The sequence below is a fragment of the Xenopus laevis genome, chromosome 6S (genome assembly GCF_017654675.1).
Source record: "Xenopus laevis strain J_2021 chromosome 6S, Xenopus_laevis_v10.1, whole genome shotgun sequence".
In the NCBI taxonomy this organism is placed as follows: Eukaryota; Metazoa; Chordata; class Amphibia; order Anura; family Pipidae; genus Xenopus; species Xenopus laevis.
Genome location: NC_054382.1, coordinates 55,498,191 through 55,519,009, shown reverse-complemented (window position 1 = coordinate 55,519,009; position 20,819 = coordinate 55,498,191). Strand labels below are relative to the sequence as shown.

The following is a 20,819-nucleotide window of genomic DNA, read 5'->3' as shown; positions in this document are numbered from 1 at the left end:
CGAGTGAGTACGCTGCCCCTGCGCACTGGTGCCGTGCCCTCCTGGCCCAGTCTCCCCTCTTGCTGGCTGCCCGGAAACTGCTGCTGTCTGATGCCGATCTCCCTCGGGGGCCCCCCAGGCTGCCCCCTGCGCTGCTACCACCACCCCCATAAACACCTTGCTGCTGGTCTTCAAGTACTTGGCCTTATCGGCCGCCAGTCTCTTCACTGGGGATGACACCTCCGGGTGGCTTTACCTTTAGAAAGTCTCTGCCTGCTGCTGCTGCCGCCCCTCGCCCTTGGTCTTGAGCCCTCATCACCCTCCATCCAATTTGAAATCTGTACCGTATACACAATTTCTGAGAGTGTTTAGGAATAATTCGGACTTGGTTACAGCTGAACAGCAAGCACTAGAAATGAAGGATCGCTTTCTTGAGAGGGGATACCAACTTGAGTTTCTGAATGCCGAGTTGGAGAGAGCGCCAAAGATGTCAGTGCAAAAGGAGAAAACTGTAAAAAAGTAAGACACCTGAGCTGGAGAAAATGGTGTTCGTCTCTGATTATACGCCGGCGAGCCAAGGAATTAACACTGTGATCAAGAAGCACTGGCCGATACTTCAGATGGATGCCAGTTTGCCTTTCACCCACATGCCACCACCTATATGTGCATACCGGAGGGGCCAATCTCTAAGGGACCTCCTAATGGCAATGGATTTACGCAGTGATTGGGCTGACACTTGGCTTAAAGATCTTCAAAGAAGATTAGCCAAACAACACAGGCTGGTGTAGCGGGGATCTCCCCTGCACGTTTATTTCGTCAAGTGATGTAACGTTCGGGGGCGTGCCCCTTCATCAGACATGCAGATTCACTTTCAAACAGTGTTTAAAAACCCTTGGTGATTTGCATAATTAACACAATAATTCAAAATATAAGTGAATAAGTTAAGCAAAATGCATTGTGAACAGTACGTACTAAGTGGACATTTTTATCAAAAAACTTTAGAGACATTATAAGCACTTAAAAAAGCTTATTAAGAAGTTTTAAAAGACATTAAAACTTGTTTGAAAAAATGATTTATGTGAAAAAATAATAATTAGTCCCAATTTTCAAGTGATAAAAAATCCTCTTCTATACAGGTCGATCCTTGCTGCAAAAATTCAACAGTTGTGCAGAAATTGTGCAAAAAAAGCTTTTTTATATAATAATCAATAAATATAAAGAAGAAGGTCGAAAAACCTAATGAATAGGGAAAAACACAAATACAATTGTGTCTGTTGCACAAAAACATTATTACAGTATAAATGAGTCCAATGTATAAGACTATCTTACCCTATCCATAAGCTGTCCCTGGATAGTAGGTTGTTCAGTGCAATTATCTATAAAAAATCAGAAGTTAGTGCTTCAAACTGGAAACATTTTATGTAAAAAATAATACAAAGAAACAATTTCTAAAAGCGTTAAAAATTGGATACATTCCAAAAGCACTTATAAGTTGGATACATTTTAAGCTACAGATAGCAGTTCATATTATACTCCTCATTTAACCCACGTGGATATTTAGTTTGCAGTTGCCAAATCCAAAAGCATTCCTTTTGTAATAATTTTCTTTTTATTTCTCTCTCATTTTTTCCATATATTTTATCCAAAATTTGCCATCTTAACTGGGCTACCCCATGTCCGTTTTCCTGGAAGTGGCGTGCCAATGTGATGAAGGGGTGGAATGTGTCAGATCCTTACTATCTCGCACAAATTGTCCCAATCACAAAATTAGTTTTTTGTGTACACTCCTCGAAATGGTGTTATCAAAAAATTATTTTAAATTCGAAAATGAATTTTTCTTGCAACTGCAAGGTTGTGCAATGGGGGCAAACATGGCGCCCACATATGCGAATGTGTTCATGGATTTCTTCGAGAATACATATATCCTGGCTAATACTGAATATGGTGGCTATATTCGACACTATATGCGCTATGTGGACGACACGTTTTTCATCTGGTGTGGCAGTAAAGATAAGTTACTTAAATTCCTGGATCACCTTAATAGGGTCCATGGGTCCATCAAATTCACTATGGAATATCATCCAGACACATTGCACTTTTTGGATGTCAATGTGACACACTCTGAGGGTAAATTTGTCACATCTTTGTATAAAAAGCCGACTGATAGAAACACCTTGCTCAAAGCCGACAGTTTCCACCCTCCGGCTTTACTTAAAGGGTTACCACGCAGTCAATTAACCAGAGTGCGGAGAATCACTTCCAATGATGATTTGTTTGAAGGAGAATCGTCTCAAATGATAAAAAAGTTTGCAGAAAGAGGTTACGATGAAATAAATTTGCTAGATACAACCAAAGAGGTATTTAATACACCAAGACAGGCTACCTTAATAAAGAAGGACAGAAACAAGATGGCACAAAATAGAATACCTTTCATTTCCTCGTATGACACCAATGCTAGACATGTGCGTAAAACAATCCTCAAATATTGGGGAATATTAAAAGCTGACCCAAAATATGGTAAAATATTTTTTCAGTCCCCCCTTTTTTCATATAAAAGGGGAAAATCGGTAGGAGACCGTATAAAACCCAAACAAAGAGATCAAAAAGAGAATACTATCACATGCAATGAGGTCAATGGAACATTTCCTTGTAGGAAATGTAGCCATTGCAATGGTATCCTACGAGGAGAGGTAGTACAACATCCACTTAAGGGAACTAAACATAAAATAAAAGGATTCCATACATGTGACAGTACCAACATTATTTATTGTATTAAATGCCCATGCGGGCTAGCCTACATAGGACAGACAAGTAGAAACATGAAAACTAGATTAAACGAGCATAAATCGGTCATACGTAACTACAAGCCCCCTAAAGAGAAATATAAGGATAAAACAGGGAATGAAAAGAAAAAAGAAACCACATTGGCACGCCACTTCCAGGAAAACGGACATGGGGTAGCCCAGTTAAGATGGCAAATTTTAAAATAAAAATATATGGAAAAAATGAGAGAGAAATAAAAAGAAAATTATTACAAAAGGAATGCTTTTGGATTTGGCAACTGCAAACTAAATATCCACGTGGGTTAAATGAGGAGTATAATATGAACTGCTATCTGTAGCTTAAATGTATCCAACTTATAAGTGCTTTTGGAATGTATCCAATTTGTAACGCTTTTAGAAATTGTTTCTTTGTATTATTTTTTACATAAAATGTTTCCAGTTTGAAGCACTAACTTCTGATTTTTTTATAGATAATTGCACTGAACAACCTACTATCCAGGGACAGCTTATGGATAGGGTAAGATAGTCTTATACATTGGACTCATTTATACTGTAATAATGTTTTTGTGCAACACACACAATTGTATTTGTGTTTTTCCCTATTCATTAGGTTTTTCGACCTTCTTCTTTATATTTATTGATTATTATATAAAAAAGCTTTTTTTGCACAATTTTTGCACAACTGTTGAATTTTTGCAGCAAGGATCGACCTGTATAGAAGAGGATTTTTTATCACTTGAAAATTGGGACTAATTATTATTTTTTCACATAAACCATTTTTTCAAACAAGTTTTAATGTCTTTTAAAACTTCTTAATAAGCTTTTTTAAGTGCTTATAATGTCTCTAAATTTTTTTGATAAAAATGTCCACTTAGTATGTACTGTTCACAATGCATTTTGCTTAACTTATTCACTTATATTTTGAATTATTGTGTTAATTATGCAAATCACCAAGGGTTTTTAAACACTGTTTGAAAGTGAATCTGCATGTCTGATGAAGGGGCACGCCCCCGAAACGTTACATCACTTGACGAAATAAACGTGCAGGGGAGATCCCCGCTACACCAGCCTGTGTTGTTTGGCTAATCTTCTTTGCTGATATTTCTGGGAGAGGCGCCGACCCCTCCAGCCAGCACCGGGCAACTATCACCAGGAGAGACCTAGGGGAAATTAGGTAATTTGTTTTGCTACTTGGCTTAGATCTAACAGGACTGGCTGCTACAGATGTGCGGGTTGTAAGACTTGTGGATACTTACTTACTGGTGAAACTTTTTCCCATCCACATAGTGGAAAATGCTACCGGGTCGAATATAGGCTTACTTGGACCTCGGATTTTGTAATTTATTGTATAGTGTGCCCATGTGACCTTTTTTATGTTGAGAAATGTGTAACATCATTTTGTATGCGTAAGTTTTGGCCTCTGGTAAAGCAGACACTCCACTGGCTAGACACTTTCTAGGATGTAAACATCCATTGCCGACTTTACGAGCAGTTCTGATTGACCATATTCCCCACAGAGAGGCGGTGATAGATCTAAACTTATATTGCAACGTGAAGCTAAGTGGATGCGGACCCTTGATACAGTTGCCCCTAGAGGGTTAAATGAAATGTACTCCCTGGCTAGCTGTTTATGATTTAATGCTCGTAGTGAGGCTCCTTCTAATTGATGCTGACTTTGAAAATTAGTATGCCGTTTAGGAGATTTGAATAAGCATTAGATGGATTAGGTATTTGATATTACTTTGGGGGTACTTGATGTTACTTGTTTGAGTTAGGTCTACTTGATACTGTAGTTACTCAGATATGCAGATTTCCTTCCATAATGATTTTAGGTACTTTTAGCTGGTAACGTATGCACGAATTTGATATTTGCTTTAGGCAATTTAAATGGTAACTTTGTTTGCACTGATTTGATACATTTTTAGGTATATTAGATGGTAACAATATATACATTAAATTATACATTGTGGATACAAATGTGCTTTTTAACCCTTTCACTAGAATTTTAGATTTTTTTCACTTAAAATTTTTTAACCACCTAGGGTTACACTGGTGGCTATTTCTTATACTATTTATCGTGTGAGATGAATATATTCATTTGTTATGAGTATAATAGGATGGTCATATATATGTGTTGTGTTAATTAGTGTTCCATCCTAATTGGATAAGGGGGTTATTTAATGATGTGCCACACTTCCTGTCATTATCCTGATGACTGTTCCTTGTGAGCTGAAACGCGTTGATACACCATGCACAAATAAAAGATTTGTAGGTACACGCTTGATGGCGGCTGCTGTGAGTGCTTTCTTGGACTGATATATATATAGATAGATAGAGATACAGATAGAGATATAGATAGATAGATAGATAGATAGACATAGCTATATAGCTATATAGCTATATAGCTGTATGATACTATGTAACGTAGAAAGTTTAAATTGAGATTAACACCTAATAGGAAGTGATTGTTACTTAGTATTGTTTTTAATCCTTTTTATCCTTCTAAAAACGTAATAGAGGGGGTTTTAACTTAATTGGGATTGTCTTAATAGCTATAGTCTTAGTTTTGTGCAAGCACAGATGTATAATTGTATTTAGCTATTTAATGACTCAATGTCGTCTATGATTGGTCAGCCAATTTACACTTCCCACCATCTTTTAGTATTTAAGACATTCATTATGTATTTTTCTTTGCTTTGAGAAAGGCATCGGAGAGGCCGAAACGTTAGTCTTTTAATAAAACATTTTTTATTTACAAGTAAGTCCTGAGAGTGCGGACCTTTTGTGTGTTAGATATATATATATAGAGAGAGAGAGAGAGAGAGAGAGAGAGAGAGAGAGAGAGAGAGAGAGAGAGAGAGAGAGAGAGAGAGAGAGAGAGAGAGAGAGAGAGAGAGAGAGAGAGAGAGAGAGAGAGAGATTAGATAGATATATAGATGATATATATATATATATATATATATAATCTTCTCCAAAGAAGCCGCACTACTCAGGACTTATTGCAAAATGATACGTTTATTAGAAAATCTAACGTTTCGGCTGCAACACCAGCCTTTGCCAAACTTTGACAAAGGCTGGTGTTGCAGCCGAAACGTTAGATTTTCTAATAAACGTATCATTTTGCAATAAGTCCTGAGTAGTGCGGCTTCTTTGGAGAAGATTGTATGCAGCTTTTGTGAGGCGTGCACCCAGGCAACGTGACGACCATTTATCGTGAGTGCTGGGATTTGAGAGAGAGAGAGATTTGAGAGAGAGAGATTTGAGAGAGAGAGAGAGAGAGAGAGACTCTCTCTCACGGGTATCGTGATAAAGAAGTATATTTTATTGGAGTGTTACAAACTACCCCACATACAACGCGTTTCGGATTTGATTAATTGATGGCGAGTGCCGGTTAATAATATGACTATATATATATTTAAAAAAACAAGGGAAAGTTGTGCTCACCACTAATTTTTAAAACCATTAGGCGGGGGTGCAATGAGGCTGTGACCACAAAATACATATAGACAAATACAAGAGTCCTCTGCACTCAACCCATTATCAATATATTTAAGACAGAAACATTTTGTGCATACTGCTACTGAAAAATGCCTTACCCTTTAAACAAAACAGGGATTGTTTGCCCATATATTGCAATATATTTAAGCTGGCCAGCTACGTCAGTCATCCCATATCTGGCCAGTCCTATGCTCAATTTTCATCGTATTCATTAAAGGGATACTGTCATGGAAAAAAAAAATTTTTTCAAAATGAATCAGTTAATAGTGCTGCTCCAGCAGAATTCAGCACTGAAATCCATTTCTCAAAAGAGCAAACAGATTTTTTTATATTCAATTTTGAAATCTGACATGGGGCTAGACATTTTGTCAAATGACCAGCTGCCCCTGGTCATGTGACTTGTGCTCTGATAAACTTCAATCACTCTTTACTGCTGTACTGCAAGTTGGAGTGATATCACCCCCTCCCTTTCCCCCCCAGCAGCCAAACAAAAGAACAATGGGAAGGTAACCAGATAGCAGCTCCCTAACACAAGATAACAGCTGCCTGGTAGATCTAAGAACAACGCTCAATAGTAAAAAACCAATGTGTCACTGAGACACATTCAGTTACATCGAGAAGGAAAAACAGCAGCCTGCCAGAAAGCATTTCTCTCCTTAAGTGCAGGCACAAGTCACATGACTGGGGACAGTTGGGAAAATGACAAAATGTCTAGCCCCATGTCAGATTTCAAAATTGAATATAAAAAAATCTGTTTGCTCTTTTGAGAAATGGATTTCAGTGCAGAATTCTGCAGAATTTTTTTTCCAAAATGAATCGGTTAATAGTGCTCCTCCAGCAGAATTCTGCACTGAAATCAATTTCTCCAAAGAGCAAACAGATTTTTTTATATTCAATTTTGAAATCTGACATGGGGCTAGACATATTGTCAATTTCCCAGCTGCCCCCAAGTCATGTGACTTGTGTTCTGATAAACTTCAATCACTCTTTACTGCTGTACTGCAAGTTGGAGTGATATCACCCCCTTCCTTCCTCCCCAGCAGCCAACCAAAAGAACAATGGGAAAGTAACAAGATAACAGCTGCCTGTTAGATCTAAGAACAACACTCAACAGTTAAAACCCATTTCCCACTGAAACACATTGTTACATTGAGAAGGAAAAACAGCAGCCTGCCAGAAAGCATTTCTCTCCTAAAGTGCAGGCACAAGTCACATGACCACATGATGTGTTTTGAAAAAAACCTGTTTTCCGATGACCGGATCCCTTTAAGCTATTTTGTGGTGTACTTGGCTTGGTGCTCCTGTGGTCTTGGTGCATGACAGTAAAGCTTCTACAACTTACTTGGAGAAGATGAATTAACCACTTGGAAGGCAGTTCAACCTATTGCAAAGCACTTTCTAAAGGCCAAACATTCTCTACCACAATTTTGGCACATAAAAATTGGCCATGTGCCTCCAAATAGGAGGTCAGAGACTCTTGAGATTGCAATCCAGATGGATATATACTGTAGACTAGACACGTTACCCCTAGGGGCTAGAATGAGGAAATCCATCCAGAACGTTGACTTTAATGACATGGTGATCAGCCAATCACTATGTCATCAGTCCCGCCCCTGATGTCATCAGCCCCTATTCTGACATTTCCACCCCACAATGTCACTGGCCCACCCCCAATGTCATCTGTCCCACCACCCACATAATTTCCCTTGCCCCCTGCCTGTTATCCCCGAACTAAAAAGGTGGTAACCCTAGTTACAGCTGTACCTTGGGGGCTAGTGAAACAATATGCTCCGATGAGAGTATGGACAAACACATGGTTTTTCTTTTTTGCGATTAACCTTCTTAAGGCGCCCATAGATGGCAGATTTTGTGAGCGCTCTTTGCTTGATCTCTTTTTTAATTAATTACAGAACTTGCGGAGCATTTCGGCAGCTGAATTCATAAAATCTTCATTTATTGAATATGGTTAAAAGCATATATATCATAGCAGTGACATATACCCCATGCTTGACGCGTTTTGTAGCGTCTCGCCACTTCCTCAGAAGCATAAGGTATACAAACCCCCTACACCAATTAATAAAGCACCACAAGCCACACCCCATAAAAACATTAACCCTATTGGGGATTTATACAACTGATAAGCTGATACAAATAAATAACATTGTGCATTATACAATCACATTTTGGCATTCAATGGCGTTTACAAATTGTTACTATATGTATATTCTATTCAAGATATTTATTATTAGTTACATAATATTAATAAAATCTCAGTTCTACAATGTAGCAAGTTTAAGCTGTCCGGCATATAGGTTTTTAGGGATTTTTTGCAATATGTATTATGTATCTAAAATAGCACTTCCGGGGCGTGGCCTGATGGCGACCTAGCTGCACGTACTGTTAGAGAGCTCCGAACCACTGCCATCCTGTTAACCCATTTTTAAACATCACTGAAGCTGAAAATTGATCACACTTGGCACCGGTCACTCTTCTGACCCTAAGGCAAGCAAAGATGCGTAGAACGGCGCAAAAAACTAAGCCAGATGCGGCCACAAGACTCGAGCAGTTTGCACGCGTACCGCACCAGGATGGCGCTGGCTCACCACGCACCCCAGAGCGGTCTCCCACAGCACTGCCGCAAAAGAAACGGACCCGGCGCCTGGCCCTGCTCCTGCGGTTCCCTCTCCTGCTGACCTGCTGACGGCAATCTTTATTTCCAAGCTTGAGGAGCTTAAGGTGGATCTGTTGCTCATCAAACAAGATATGCAGACCATAAGAGAGCGCACCGGGCAGCTGGAGGAACGTGTAGGGGGGCTGGAGGATCTCATGGTGAGAGTCCCAGGGGAAATAACCCAGGTAAAAGAGCACCTGACAACTCCTAAATTATCGTGACAGAAATGCAGCCCTCAGATCAGCAAGGAACAAAGGTGATATAATATTTGAGGGGGCCCGAGTATCTCTCTACCCGGACTACTCCACAGCAGTTCAAAAGAAGAGGCGACAAAGGCGTCAAGCGAAGGCTGGGGGACAAAGGCGTCAAGCGAAGGCTGAGGGACAAAGGCCTTCAATACTCAATGATGTTTCCTGCCAAACTCAAGGTGCTAGATGGCAATAGTTCTGTCTTCTTCGATAAACCAGAAGCGGTTACTGACTGGTTGGATCACAGGGCATCCCCGCCACGGAGTCCGTAGCGTTAACTTCTACATCTTCATGTATAGCTTGAATTGAGAGGCTTATGGAAGACCCCTGATCAGGATCTGGTACAGTATGCATTGACACCACCTCAGTTACCAGCTGATCTAATAACAATTTGGTGTTCACTACCTGTAGCCAAGCTCAATGCTCTTAATGACGTTATGTTGGATCAATAGTTTTATCGAGGCAGGGCACCTCCTCACAGTTGCATTTGCCATTATTACACTGGTGGTGTATACCCCTGGGAATCTTAAGCTGTGCAGTCAATCTACAAGGGCTTGAGCAAGCTTTAGGAGTGGGTACTCATGTACTCTTCAGTTTCAGGTACTTTACCTAAACATGGGCTACCTGGAAAGGGGAAGTAAAACAAGACACTAGCATGTTAATCCTTTTTTTTTCCCCTTATGGTTCTCTTGTGGTTATGCACCAAGAATTTACTACTGTCAATTATTGCGACCAATAAGAGTGACTACACACACTGACCCTTATCAGTGGATCGAGGTGAAGGATCTTTATGACTACTCAAATATTGGCTCTTACTCTACAGCACAATTAAGGTGTTAAATCACTATATGGTTCGATTCTCTGGACTATGCATTGCTTGGACGTAACTCAGACTTTACCCTAGTTGGTTAATATGTTGGGGATTTATGTATCTTCAGGTTGGAGGAGGATACCGGGAGGGGGGGGGGATCAGGTTACTGGGAAATGCTTACTGTCTAATGTCTTTCCTCCTTTTTTCTCTTTTTCTTATCTTTGTCTCAAGGACCACTTGTGGCATTTATGGTACCAAAGCGTATGTCGGCATTGGGGACCTTATACAGAGGGGCCTGAGCCTTGGGGCTACCCCAAACTGCCTTCACGACCATATGTAATATCATCTTATAATGGCGAGTAACAAGTTTAAGGTATTGACATGGAATCTGAGAGGGTTGAACGATACGATTAAAAGATCTGTAATTCTTGACACTGTTTAAAAAAAAAAAGTCTGCCGCTGACCTCATTCTTCTCCAGGAAACTCATTTAGTTGGGCAACGCAGGCGCGCTCTTAGACGCCACTGGGTAGCTGCAGCATACACTTCCGAATACTCCACCCACTCCAGGGGAGTGGCCATCCTTATTCGAAAATCCCTTCATTTCCAAATTGAAAGCCTTAATATTGATGGATTTGGCAGATATTTGATACTCCAAGCTAAAATTTGGGGAACGTCCTACATAATAGTCAACGTTTATCTTCCGCCTCCAGCAGATTTACACCTGTTTGATGAAATTGTACTAAAGGTAACTGAGCTTGGCCAAAAGCCTACAATATGGGTAGGTGACTTTAATATGGTACTAGACCCGGCCATGGATAGGCATAAGCCCAATCCACATGACTCTCTTTCCTTTGCCCACTGGGTAGAAACATTGGGCTTGATAGATGCATGGTGTTGCAAGAACCCACAACTCAAACAATTTACATGCTATACAGCAGCTACAGGAGCCCTTTCTCTCTCGCATTGATCTTTATCTAGTCACCCCTGAGATACTACCAATCCTGGGAGATGTACGAGTGCTACCCAGGGTCTGTTCGGACCATACACCTATCATATTGTGCATTGGTAGCAATTCTAAGGCCCAGGACTTACTATGGCGGCTCCCCCCAAAATGGATCCAACATCCAAACTTAGTAGAGGAAATTCCTGTGGCACTGAATCAATACTGGGAGACTGAGGGCACGGCGTCAGACTTGGAGGTATGGGATGCAGCCAAGGCCTATGTAAGGGGAATGTATATTGCACTCATTAAATCAGTCAGAAAACAGATTGTACAATCTAGATTAGTTAAGGCAGAGAAGGCAATGTTGAATCCCCCACGGAAACTGCAAAAGATGAAATAGTGGACCCTCAGAGACAGCTTGACCTGTTATATGTAGACAAGTATTCACAGAAAGAACTTCATAAAAATGCAGCTTGGTTTGATAAAGGTGACAAAAACAGGAAACTGCTGGCAGCGCTGGCTAGAGGGGCTCTTTCATGTACAGTGATAAGAGGTGTCCAAAATAGCACTGGAGCTCTAATTACAGAACAAGAGCTTGCAAATACCTTTGGGCAATATTTCCAATCCACGTATGCTGCCCCCCCCAGCCAAGCCCTTACCAGAACTCATAGGATACCTGAATAGCATTGTATTCCCTCAAATAACTACTGAACAGGGAGCCCAATTAGATGTGGATATTAGCCAAGAAGAGATAGATGAAGCAATAACTGATCTTCCACCGGGTAAAACCCCAGGCCCTGATGGTATTCCCAGTGAATGGTACAAGGCACATAGTAACATTCTCAGTTCTAAACTAGGTATATGGTTTAATGCAATTACTCAGGATAAGATACTCCCAGAATCTTGCTATCAAGCGTACATCACCCTAATTCCCAAACTCGGTAAGCCACCTGACCGGTGTGACTCATACAGGCCCATTTCGCTCTTGAATTGTGATTTAAAAATCTTTGCCAAAATTCTCTCCAATAGGCTTAAAGGAATTATAGAAGAGCTAGTGCGCTCGTACCAAACAAGTCCACCAATATTAACCTAAGACGCCTATTTACCAATCTGTCACTTATGCATGACAACAAAGGGCAAAGAGTAGCAGTATCACTTGACACCACTAAGGCGTTTGACACAGTCAGCTGGGAATACCTATGGGAGGCACTAGCCAGCTATAAAATTAGCCCAAGATTTAGGGCATGGATCAGAGCGTTATATGCCCGTCCGCAGGCAAGAGTCCTAGTAAATGCAGCACTCTCCAATACCATAAATCTGGAAAGCGGGACATGTCACGGTTGCCCACTCTCACCGCTACTGTTTGCCTTGGCGATTGAACCACTAGCTATACAAATTCGGGCAAACCAACAGATAGAGGGTCTTAACCTTTTCACTGCCAGCCAAATTGGCCAAGTTGATACTTTTATTGCCAGGCCATTTTTGAACATTTTGTGCTCTTTAGGGGCCTTTCCTGGGGGGGTCTTTTAGTTTACCCAGGAAAACAATATATTATTTTTTTCAGGACAACCTTTCAGAATATGCTAGAATTTTGTTGTAATTCCACTCCTGTAAAAAGATATGGGCTTCTAAGTGTGTAAAAAAACAAAAAAAAAAAACAGGTTTGCATGATACAAACACAAATATCAGAAACATAATTTATTTATGTACGAGAACACAGCAGATTTGGAAAGTTCTGTGTCTCCCGAACGCGCCAATACCAAATATATATATTTTTATGGAGATTTCTTACTTCTATAGATCAAAAGCTAGAAGCAGCAAACTACCAAATTTCCACAGCACTGCTCCACAAAACTGCATACATCTGATTTCAAGGCCAAACATTCCACTAACAGTAGGTTTACCCTAAAAAACTGCACATTATTGGAAAGAACAGATTCTAACAAGTTCAAAATGGGTAAATATATATTTGTACTCAAAACTACCAAGTTGCAATTCTTTCCTAAAATTAGCAGTTTTTATAAAAATGTGTTACATTTTTGAAAAATGACCACAAAGTGTCCAGTCTACAGCATCGTATCTCCAACATATCAATAGATACCAAGATAAAAACCCCTAAACATGAAAGCCCGGGGTCCGCTGAACAGTTTGATGCCCAATATGCATAGGTACACCTAAGTATGTGGCGTATAGGGGCCCCAGAATGATGACAACCAGTACGAGTAATCAGTTCTGTAATTCCAGATACTGCAAAATTAGCACATTTAGAGCATTATTCAAGGGACAAAAGTACAAAAATGTATGTTCACCCCAGAAAACCATATCTTTTTGGAAAGTACACATTCTGACGAATCTAAAATTGGTATGCATGTCTTTCTACTCCAAAATACCAAGCCGCAAAACTTTTCTAAATTTGGAAATTTTTATGACATTTCCGAAAATCACCTCAATACTCCAAACCTGAAGCATCGTATCGCACACATAACCTTACATACCAAGATAAAACACACACTAAATCTGACCGGGGTCCACTGAACAGTTTGATGCCCAATATGCATAGGTACACCTAAGTATGTGGCGTATAGGGGTCCGAGAACGAAGACACCCCATATCAGTTCTGTAATTCTAGATACTGCAAAATCAGCACATTTATAGCATTTAAAAAGTACAGAAATGTATGTTCACCCCAGAAAACCATATATTTATGGAAAGTACACATTCTGACGAATCCAAAATAGGTAATTGTGTCTTTCTACTCAAAACTACCATACTGCAAAGCAACGCTAAAAGCAGCGGTTTTTATGACATTTCTGAAAATTGTCTAAAAATATTGCAACTGGCCACGTTTCTCACCTAATTTCATACATACAATTGTAAAACACCCTAAATATTGATGCCAAGGGTCTACTGAACAGTTTGATGCCCAATATGCATAGATATACCAAAGTATCTGGCATATGAGGACCCCAAAAAAAATTTGTGTATTTGAATTTTCTCTGCGGTCTTTTCGCCTTCTGTGAAAATAGACCTGTGACTGTGTATTGCGCCACATAACCCCTTAACAGCACAAATACCCCCCAAAACCATATATTTTTGGAAAGTACACATTCTGCCGAATCCAAAATAGGTAATTATGTCTTTCTACGCCAAACTACCATACTGCAAAGCAACGCTAAAGGCAGCGATTTTTGACATTTCTGAAAATTGTCTAAAAATATGGAAATTGGCCGCATTTATCTCACCTAATTTCCTACATACAGTTGTAAAACACCCTAAATACTGACGCCAAGGGTCTACTTAACAGTTTGATGCCCAATATGCATAGATATACCAAAGCATCTGGCATGTGCGGACCCCAAAACAAATGAGTGTATTTGAATTTTCTCTGCTGTCTTTTCGCCTTCTGTGAAAATAGACCAGTGACTGCGTATTGCGCCACAAGACCCCCTAACAGCACAAATACCCCCAAAACCATATATTTTTGGAAAGTAGACATTCTGCCGAATCCAAAATAGGTAATAATGTCTTTCTATGCCAAACTACCATACTGCAAAGCAACGCTAAAGGCAGCGATTTTTGACATTTCTGAAAATTGTCTAAAAATATTGCAATTGGCCGCATTTATCTCATACAATTTCTTACATACAATTGTAAAATACCCTAAATATTGACGCCAAGAGTCTACGGAACAGTTTGATGCCCACTATGCATAGATATACCAAAGCATCTGGCATGTGCGGACCCCAAATAAAAATAGTGCATATGAATTTTCTCTGCTGCCAATTCACCTTCTGTGAAAATAGACCCTGGACTGAATATTATGTGCCCAAGACCCTCTTAACAGCAGAAAGACCCCCCAAAACCATATATTTTTGTAAAGTACACATTGTGGCGAATCCAAAATTGCTAAAAATTTTTTGTACTCCAATTGATCAACGTACAAACGACACTAGAAAAACGCAAATAACAATGCAAGCATAAAATCATACAAAATAAAAAACAATTAGGCAAATCAATGACATAACAAAATAACTGATCTGACAGCGTGGCTAGCGGTTAGAATGCTTGCTCCAATAGTCACGCTGTTAAATAAACAGTTTTTAGCAAAATAACAAGTGGAAAACTGATAAAATGAAGAACTAAAAAAAAATATATATGTGTGTACAGCTCTAAAAAGTGTGTAAATGTGTCTGTGTATGTAAGTGTGTAAATATGTGCAAAAGTATCTAAGTGTACAAAAGACAAAAAATCCAGAAAAGCAAAAATAAAAACCTCCCTTTAGTTACATGTGTAGTGTGTGTGTACATACATGTGAGTGTGTAAATGTGTGTAAATCAGTTAAGAAACGCCACTTACCGTTTCTGTGGCAGGGGGAGTCATTGGCAGCGTTGGGGGGCCCAGGATCGCTCACAGGAAGTGAGTGGGCGGCGCTGGATCGTGTCCCACGAGGTCTGCGACTTGCCATACGACTCTGCATTAGGTAAGAGCCTGAAGTCGGGCCCTGCGACGATCGCGTCGCAGGACCGATGTGGGAACCCCCTTAGCTCGTTGCCTAAGGGGTTGGGGACGCCGCAGACTCGCCTGCACGGCGGCTAAAGCCGCCAGTGCAGCAAGGGACACTGAACTGCGCAGCACGTAGGTACTACGTGCTTGGCAGTCAGAGCATTTTCCTGCCAGAACGTAGTACCTACCTGCTTGGCAGGGAAAAGGTTAAGCTGGGGGCAGTCACTGAAAAGTTATTATATGCAGATGATATGTTAGTATATCTAGCAAACCCCAACTGTGCATTGACAGCACTCCTCCAAACAGTAGTTGCGTTTGGTGAGTTCTCAGGGCTAAAGGTGAATGAAAGTAAGTCGGTAATATTTCCCATAGATCCCTTTCCAGAGAACAGCCCCCCGACAGTAGGTAATCTGCAAGTAGTTGACTCATTTAAATATCTTGGCATTGAGATACATAAGGACTTATCCAAATATATTACTCTCGACTTAGATCCCATAGTGAGGTCATTCGGTACAAGGCTGGAAACATGGCAGGCTCTCCCACTCTCGCTTCCTGGTAGGGTGAACTTGTTTAAAATGGTATATCTACCAAAATTTCTGTATGCGTTTCAAAACTCTCCTGTAACTCTGCGGATGTGGTGGTTCAAACAAATAGACAGTTTATTAAGAAATCTTTTATGGGCAGGGGGACATCCACGTATTGCATTAAAAACACTTTGTGCTCCAGCAACAGGAGGAGGATTAGCCCTGCATGACCTCAAACTATACTTTCTGGCTAGCCAGTTGGTATTTGCTCATTGGTGGATAAATCCCAAACTAGATAATCAAGCGATGATTCTGGAGGCTGCAGCAGTGGGTTCCTTTGAAGCTCTGGCCCGATCCTTATACAGAGGTCCGTCTCGATGTCATGCCACCATAATACCTATGATGACGGTAATACATGCCTTTCAAAAAGCCTTATCTATGGTGCTGGGTACCCCTCCAGTATGGTCCGTATGGACTCCCTTATGGGGTAATAATAATTTGCTCCAATTTCAGCTTATCCCTGAGGTTAGCTGTTGGGCGATGCATGGTGTTAAAGTACTAAAAGACATTGTGGACAGTGGAGATCTTAAGCACTTTCCAAGTCTAAGGCAAGAATTTAATCTCCCGCCTAACATGATATTTCGCTATCTCCAGTTGAAGCATGCATTTTTGGTACAATTCCCTATTCGACCGATACAACTGAAAGGAACCACTCTAGAAAAATATCTACTCAAGGCAGACCTGCGAAAGCCACTCTCATGGTGCTATACAATTTTGCTTGAGGCGTGCCCTAACCCTTTGGAAAAAATCAAGCAGAAATGCTTGAATTAGATGACGAAATGTGGAAAGATGCACTACAGCAAGTACCTGAGATAATGATTTCAATGTGTTATCGTATAAAAATGATCTTTCGTCTTAATGGACAATCGATCCGGAAACCTTAAAGTATCGTGTGGTGATGTTGCGCAATCCCCCGGAAATAATGTCACAGCAGTCGTTCTCAGCTGGGGTCCAGTATTCTGCCTCCTTCTACAATGGCCAGTGGTTTATTATACACCAAGGCAAAAGGTGGTCTTACAATATATCCAATCAATGAGCATGTTATGCTATGAATCAATTGGTGGAACCAGCACACAGACACATGTCCATAGAAGAGGGGGGGGGAAAGGTAGACTTCCCTAGGCAAACAAAAGACACCAGGACAAAAGGCACTTCCCCCGGTAATATACATATACACAGACACAGTGATCTTAGCATGGCTTGTACTGATCTTGTAAAAGTACACCTTTGTTCAGTGGCCCGTATTCCTCAATCCCAACTGGCGCCACACCCGGCATGCTGCAGTCATGCCTGATGAACACAAATCGGATGGGAATCGGAATGATCGGGCAACTGTGCAAAGGTCAGTCGTAAAGACGCTTATCCCGCATCGGTGGCGGCCATATGGAGAAATATGAAAAATTTCCACGTCAGTCCCTCCTTTTTCGCCATATGTCGTCACAGCAACTGCTTCCTAACGCTACAATCACTCCAACCAAAGCTTCTAAAGGGTACAGAAAGAAAAGGGAACATGCTACACTACAAATGCACTAACAAGAAGAACCGGCCTAATATTATTGATCTTCTTTATATCTTGATCATGAGGTCCAGACTGGCCTTCAGGGAGGTGATGTCATCATACAAGGTTTCTGGTTATATCTTCTTTGAGAAGAACAGCCCAAAAAAAGTCTCCAAGAAGGGAAGAAGTCAGTTTTTTTAGGGACAGTCCATAGTTTGTGTTAAAAAAAAGAGGTGGTGGTTCTTCCTGTGCTGATCTTCCTGAGGTAAAGGGTTCCGGATGCTTCAGGCTATGGCTCTTTATGGAGTCATCACATGGTCCTCTGCAAGGCTCTTTGCAACTTGGTTCACCAAACAACAGGTCATTCTCGCCGTCACATAGAGGAGGAAAAGAAAGCAGAGCAGCATCAGGACATACACTCCAACTTCTTTAAGCCATGATCCAATAGAAAACAACATATCACCGAAGCCCCCTAAACCTTTAAAGGGGTTCCAACCCTCCTCTGCAATAGCGCGTGCTTGTCCCTGTAACGCTTTCACCTTGTCAAGATGGGCCTGAACCTTGTCCCCAGTATCTTCCACCCAGGTACAGCAATCCTCCCCAATTAACTCACAGAAACCCCCCTTTGATGCTAAAAGATAGTCGAGAGCCATTTTCTCCTGAAGCATAAGGGTCTTCAGCTGTCGTTGTTCAGAAGAAATTTCTCTCATGGCTTCGACTGTCTCATTAAACATCTCGTCCATTATGATGGAAAAATTATTTAGCCTCTTCATAAGTTCTATACCCCATCCGGTCCATGCCGGAAACCATGCCCATGCACGGTCCCCCGCGGAGAATAGCTCTCTCCTGGTCCTTCTTCCCACACTTACCCTCCTCTGCACCATCAGGTCCTTGTGACCATCGGCAATGTAGGAGGCAGGGACTAACCTGACTAAGGAGCATGACCCTCTAGTATCCGGGGGAACTACTCTATAGGCAGCCTGGCCGCACAAAAAGTAATAGGGCCCAGTTAATGAGACACAAAGGTCATTGGGGTTACGGTTACGGGCATTGCGCAACAACTGGATGGATAATGGGATTGCTGCACCCTCCTGAATATCACACCCTCCCCCCCCCAGCAGACATAATCATGTCTGGTGGTTAGGTTGTTACTGTCAGGGATTCTATGGTCGATCTGGATGGTTATCCCAGATGGGTATTCGGTCCTCCCCAGCGACTTGGCTCCAAAACCGGAGCTGATATTAAAACAAATCCCGGACTGGCCTAATTGACTGGATACCCACACGGGTCTGCTAAGTCTAGTACAAGCCTCGGGGCTGACATCAAGACCATAGGTGACATTACCATCTAAGAATGTCTGATTAAATTCTATGGACAGATGGCGTTCCGCTGATCTACCTGAAGGACTAAATTTTCTCATGCCCACCCTGATCTCATAAAGGGCATGTACTGCCGCCATCGCCGGGATGCTCTGGCTCGGAGGGGGTTTGGAGCACACCCAGCAGTTGGACCTATTTGCTGTCTTTGCTAATTGTAAATGCATCTTGAACAGTAAATTCGGATGTGACTCATAACAGTATCCAAAATACATTAAACAACAAGTGTATATAGAAACAATGCACCTGATCATTGCACTTGATAGTCCAGCAGCTTCTTTCAGTGGCTGGCGTGGATCCACCTGTCACGTTCCTCGACCTTAAGGGAGGTGGATGTTGTACTGCTTCTGTCTCGGGTTCCATGAGTTCAAGACAGTTGTGATTGTCTGTCGTTTCTGTCATGGTTGGGTTAGAGTCAGTCACAATCCCTTTGTCCCTCCCCCTCTTCTTCCGAGTCAGAATGGGTCGGGAGAAGAGATGCGGGATTGAGGATTGTACATCGTCTGAGTGTGAGGTTAGTAGGGGTAAGGAGAGTCACTTCAGATTTGGTCAGACATGCTACTGAAAGATATTTGGTCTGGACCTGGTTGAGAATCTCTTTGACAGAGTGTGGGATGAGAAAGGTTAGAGGGGAATCTAAAACTATGTCACCAACTTTCTGTAATAACACAAAGTATAGAGAGGACCCATTCTGAATGAAATATTAGGGATCCAATCTCTGCTGTAATTGATCAGACCTAGAAGGGGTCTCAACTGTCGGGCATTACGAGGTCGGGTGAAGTCTTTGAGAGTCTGTATCTGTTGTGTTGTCAGGTGTTGGGTCCCTTTTGAGATACAGTGGCCTAGAAAAACAACCTTCTCCTAACAAAACTGCAATTTTTCCTTGCTAGCCTTATTCCCAGTGGATGCCAGGTCAGTAGCGAGATAGTGTGTCTATAGCATGAATCCTTGTCCGGGCAACAAACTAATAGATCGTCCACATATTGTAACAGTGCGACCTCTGGATCCTCTGGCACCCACTGGTCTATTACCACCTTTAGCTTGCAACTATATTCCGATGGGCTAGTCATGGACCCCTGTGGTAACTGGGTCCATGTCAGCTGTCTACCCTGGAACGAAAAAGCAAAGATGTATTGACACTGTGGATCTAGTGGAACAGAAAAGAAGGCATTAGACAAGTCGATTACACTAAAGTACAAAGCTTTAGGAGGAATGGACGCAAGTAATGTGTGAGGATTAGGCACTAACGGGGCATCACTGACTATGATTTTGTTAATGGCTCTGAGATCATGGACCAGTCGGTAAGTGACTTCCTGACCCTTGGCTGATTTTTTTTTTTTGCCACTGAAAATAAAGGTGTATTACAGGGTGATTGTGTTGGGGTTAAGACCCCGATTTGGAGATATCTATCAATCTGGATCTTGAGACTGTCCATCTGCGCTATACTCAGAGGATACTGTGGCAATTTTGGTAGCACGCAACCGGAGGCAATCCGTATAGTGGCTGGAGGTACTGGCAGCAAGCCGACATGATATTTGTCAACCGCCCAAACCTTAGGGTCTATCTCAGCTAGTACATCCAGGGACAAATGTGTACCAGGTTCTCCAGTATACGGGACTGCCACCACTGCACACAGCAACTCGTCTGTGAGTGCACTAGTTACCACAACACCCTCTGGGGTATAAGTGATGTTGGCCTGAATCTCCGACAGAATGTCTTCTCCCAATAGGTTGATAGGGACATCATCTGAAACTAATAGAGATCTGACTGCTTCGGTGTGTTGACCTAACCTGCAGTACAATGATTTAGTCTCCCTAAGAGTCACTGGATGACCTGTAAGCCCAATGGTGGGGGTTGTGTTGCCAGAGAGTGGAATCCTGCCTTTTAGATCTTGTGTTTTTAGAACAGTCCTGGCTGCGCCAGT

The 20,819-nt window shown here is 41.5% G+C and overlaps 1 protein-coding gene across 3 annotated transcripts in view; it reads left to right on the top strand.

Annotated features, from left to right (window-relative positions):
• Positions 1-20,819, top strand: part of galnt1.S (polypeptide N-acetylgalactosaminyltransferase 1 S homeolog) — a 239,510-nt gene that overhangs the window by 45,537 nt on the left and 173,154 nt on the right. The window contains exon 2 of one of the 3 annotated variants that reach the window (XM_041567102.1): positions 3,233-3,279. The exons of 1 other annotated variant lie outside the window; for it this stretch is intronic. The gene's annotated coding sequence lies outside the window, so the exon portion shown is untranslated. Of the gene's footprint in view, positions 1-3,232; positions 3,280-10,221; positions 10,364-20,819 lie in introns of all 3 variants that reach the window. One more of the 3 variants, XM_041567103.1, reaches the window with a different exon arrangement.